Source organism: Homarus americanus, unplaced genomic scaffold, assembly GCF_018991925.1.
Source record: "Homarus americanus isolate GMGI-L3 unplaced genomic scaffold, GMGI_Hamer_2.0 scaffold25483, whole genome shotgun sequence".
NCBI classification, from domain to species: Eukaryota; Metazoa; Arthropoda; class Malacostraca; order Decapoda; family Nephropidae; genus Homarus; species Homarus americanus.
The window spans coordinates 4,399,125-4,404,358 of record NW_024726235.1 but is presented as its reverse complement, the minus strand read 5'-3'; positions in this window follow the sequence as shown (position 1 = coordinate 4,404,358).

Sequence of the window (5,234 nt, the reverse complement as noted above, 5' to 3'; positions counted from 1 at the left end):
TAATAATAATAATAATAATAAAAATAATAATAATATTAATAATAATAATACAATTAATAATAAGAATTAAAATACGGTGATTACAAAATAACAATATCAGTAAGAACAACAACGTAAACAATAGATAAAACACAATGACGTCAACACTATAACCAATATTTAGTGATTCGTCATAATTCATCCATGGTCACTAACTCCGGCTTATGTTGATACAAAAAATTTACTATTGTGTATTCAAAGACGTAAAGTTCCTCTGATAATCCCCTTACTGTTTGGCATTGTTTGTATACCTACACTGTCTAGGTATACATTGGAAACACTATACCCCCCCCCCCCATAGTCTTTGTACACTGTAACACTGTATAATGTATATACTTGCATTGCCTATATACTGTACATGCCAAACCAATTGTAAACTTGTATTATTGATTGTTATTATTATTATTATTATTATTATTATTATTATTATTATTATTATTATCTTAACAGTCTAACCCCAGAGACAACTATTTCTAACATAAATACATTTGATAGCTGGGGTTCTGATAGATATATAGATACTCATTAAAATCGTAATATTACTCCACATGAAAATCCCTTGTGTGTTATACTGCCAGATCTGGGGTCACTAAATCTAAGGGGATAACTTAACTCTAATCTTAATTCTTAAGGGTCGCTGCCACCAGACCCCCTCTGGACAGCATGTAGCTCGTTAGGTAGCGGGCAGAGCGGACTAGGCATTGGGTTAGGTTTTCCATTGATCAGATCGATAAGGGTAAAGAAGGGTGAAACCATAACATGTCTTCATTGATTTATTTCTTATAAAACACACTGGTAAAAAAAACATACATGAATTGGCCTTCCTCAGAAGAACAACGGAATTTTGGTTACCCAACTGGGCCCCAGACTCCTACATTACTGGCGGGTCATCCACCCACTTATTGCACAACAATCGGTGAACGCCGTATCTCGGTCGTTCCTTCTTACAATATCCCTTAACACATCAGACTGTTCCACTGGTGTGGCTTGTAGCACCGTCGGTTATCATACCTAGTAGCACCATCGCAACACACCTGTTACACTCCATACCTGCAAGTATGTGACTCCTTGTGACTTTTGGGTATACACAACGGGCACCTCGTTCGCACACCGCCCTCGGTGGGTAGAGACGAGGGCTTCACCTAGAGACATACCAGCACTATTTCTACGCCTGGTATTATAGGTCGCTCCAAGTGACGACCGCAGTTTCTCACGGTTTCCTTAGTTGTGACTATTCATGTGGAGTGGTGCGCTGGGAATCCACCGGTTCATAGTGGACTGGTATAGTGGGGAGTAATTCCCCACCTGGTGTGGCGCTCCAGGAGACAATGGCGGTCGGGCGGCAAGATACCCCAACCACGTGGCACCTGTGTTGACGGCAGAACGGGAAAGACTAAGCAATAATGCCTGACGGGCGGTTATCCCATCCCTTAACACATCCCTATCACACTTATATATCCGGCAAAGCTTTAAACTGTAGTCACTGTTATTTATCAACCTTAATTGTAGGGCGGGATATAGCCCGCTAGGACACTGACCTGTGTTGACGGCAGAACGGGAAAGACTAAGGCCGGCTTCCCGCCGCTTCTCGTCACATAGGCCTACAGTTTCCAATCCTCAATTTACATTTTTGTTTCTTATGGTTCTCCCCTGAACACTTTACGGTATATTGTCACTCATTTCTTATAAACACATATATTAATCCTAACTTATACACTAAGGTCAGGTCTTGGTTTGCTAGTGCTTGGTTAAATGCCTGGGATTTTAATATCAACGGGCATCTGAGGCGGGTACATGACGCGCCTTGAAACAAAAGCCGAATGATCATGGCGGGGGTGTATCAACTTCACTTAAAAACTGTAATGAGGGATCCTCCTCTCACACAGTGCACTATTTGAACACAGACCTCAGATTCTCTGATCACTGTACCTGTCGTGGGTATACGTCACGTGAGGCTACGAGGTGTATTAAATTCATACCGACGCATACACGATATTTCCTTTCCAGTATAGTTTCTATATCACTGTCAACACCTCACATAGTTCTGATACATTTATCCCTTTTTCCCGATCATTGTTCTCATGTATTTTCATATGATATCTGTTGGAGTTAGGTTCGCTACACGCTCACAGACGTAAATAGTAGGACCTTCAAACCCTGCTCCACACTTAGTCTTACAGTACCCTAGTCCGGCTCAACTGGACTTTAACATTCATCTTATGCCTACCCTGAGTGATCCTTAATGCTATGAATACATACACTTGACATGATATAATTATACCTGGGTACCATACCACACATGGTCTAGGAACCTTGAGTAGGGGAGTTGTCCTTTCTCAATGTTTCCCGTTTTCTGGGGTTCTACAAGCGCTGTGCATTTGAATGTTATGTAGCGTAATATGAATTAGATGGGATTTTTAGGGATGACAATGATGTGCGCAGTACAGTGTGTGTGTGTGTGTGTGTGTGTGTGTGTGTGTGTGTGTGTGTGTGTGTGTGTGTGTGTGTGTGTGTGTGTGTGTATGTGTTAAGAAGAATCAAATAAGCTAATTTGAAGAAATGTAATGCTTATACCACAAGTTAAATTAGACTCTACTGTAGCTCACAACTCCATGTTTATAAACAACCACAAACAAACAAACATCATGAAAGCTAAGTAAAAAAAATAAGATATATTTTCTCTAACAACAAGAAAGAGATAGAGACTAGAGAGATAGAACCTAAAGGAAACGCTATTAATGAAATGTTAATATACTCGCATTTATCTTTAACTGTCATCAAGGTGGAGGATTCTGACATTAGGCGTTACTACTGACAGGTTAGAGGAATTGTGACGGAAGGGGAAAGGGTGCGACATCCTCCGTCCAGCGTCCAGAGAATATCAAAGTCCTCCTTCAATCCTTCAATAGTTTTCTGTGTTGAGGCTATTTTTATGGGTAACTTAAGAAGAAAAGCGCTAATTCACATTTGTCTTTTATATTGGATAAAATAGAAAGTCTAGCTACTGTTAATGATTGATAATGAGAAAATAACAATAACAAATGATCAACAGCATACTATGTAACAATCACGAGAGAATAACAGTAACGAATGAACAATAACACACTACGTAACACAATCACCTGAGAGAATAACAATAACAAGTGAACAAAAATACACATTTCCCAACACAATCCCTTGGTGGCCTTATAATAAACTAGTGTAAATGTATAAATTATAATAATATATATAATCTAATATTTACCACCAAAGATAAAAAGTTAAGAATATACAAAGCCATTTTAATTGTAAGCTGTGAGGGAGAGAGGACGATTAAAACTATGGAAAATCATATTATCTACATAAACAACATAAGTTTACTATTACTAATGAAAAAATGATAATATATTTATTTTATTCTTACGTAAACAAGTAGAAACAATAAACTGCTACTGTGTAAACAACTGCAACGCATGTGTGTGTGTGTGTGTGTGGACGACAGTAGACTGCCAAAGCGGCAACTTTACAGTCACCTAACGTAAACGCAACGCTGGCGGGCGACTGAAAAGGTATAAGGATAGCCTTAAGACAAGCCTGAAAAAGTGCCAAATCGACCCCCGTCACCCGGGAGACGATTACTCCACACCGTAACGCTTGGAGGATCACCATACAAGAAGGTGTCAATACCTTCGAGGTAGCCCGACTGCATAACGAGGCAGACAAGCTCCAACGCCGGAAAGACACTGCCGCCACCCCTCCCGCACTAGATGTAGCCCCCCACATGTGCAACATCTGTGAACGACCCTGCCTGTCCCGTATCTGCCTCATTAGTCACCTCAGAGCTCACCAAAGTAGGTGACATCCTTAATAGCTCATACCATCGTATCATAGCTGGATGATCGTCATACTCGATTCCGAGTGACATCGAAGTAGTAGTAGACTCGCAGAGGTGATCTCCGAACAGAAGCAGCAGCCCAGAAGTTATGTTACAGCCTGGATGAGATGTCGACTGTCCTTCTCTCTCCTTCGGTCGGCTTTGCTCTGCCTCAGGAGAACGAGAGCTTCGGCTCCAAAGCCGAACAACAGCTGCAGATATTGACTATGAGGCTACAGTCACTGAATGCCGCATAGATCTGCGGCTCAACTAACTCAACACAGCTATAGGATAGCTACTCATGTATTAGAATATTTAATATTAAGGTAATAAAATGGCGGCGAAGGTGTGGCTATTGGGGGAGGCTGGAGGCCAGATTTAAAAAAAAGTAGTAGTAGTAGTAGTAGTAGTAGTAGTGTGTGTGTGTGTGTGTGTGTGTGTGTGTGTTATTCTCCCTTTCAACTGTTCTCTCTTCATCGTACTCAAGGGGATAAATCGTACTCCTCTAGTTTTTAAGTCATCGTACTCAAGGGGTCAATATATTATGAGAGAGGTTAAATAAACCTATTCAAGAGGTCAAACCATCATACTCAAGGGGATAGGTCAAGGTACTCATGCTTATAAGTCGCACTCAAATAGGTTAAGGGATAGTTGCAATAGCACCTATATACCCTCCAATAGTCTTGAACCTCCAACTCGACTCTGTGATCTGAGGAGAAGGTGAAGGAAAAGAGAAGGAAGAGAAAGAAGGAAAGAAGATGAAGTTAAATATACGTATCTAAATTAAGGAAAAGTCTCAGAATAATTACCATGGCATTGCTACTTGCCCTTCATACATAAACTAAAGATAAACATACGCATAACTTCTGAGAAATCAAGTCACGTAAAGTTAAAACGAACACCCGAGTATTTTTTCTTCTTTTATCCTGTAGCAGTAGACGACGGTATAACAACTCAGCTCACTATATTCGGGGATACTGACAGGAGATACTTAACCACAGGATATTGACTCAACTAGAGAAATAAACTTTAACGTTACTTCAGCTATTTCTCAAAGAAGGTTTAGTTTTGTATAAGGAAACTATGTGTTACTGAGAATATAAAGGCTATAACTACTACTTCAGTGTACCAGTGTGTGGGGTGAGTCAGTGGAGAGACCTTTTCTGGTATCAACATACAGTATACATATTAACCAAGGCAGCAGAAATTATCCCTGAACATCCCCCTGTCCAGTTTATCTCACCTCATGATGAAACACCTTATAGCGCTACCAGGGGTTATGAGTTTGGGTTACGTTATGTTGAATGAGGTTAGATTGGGTTATATTAGGTTGAGACGAGTT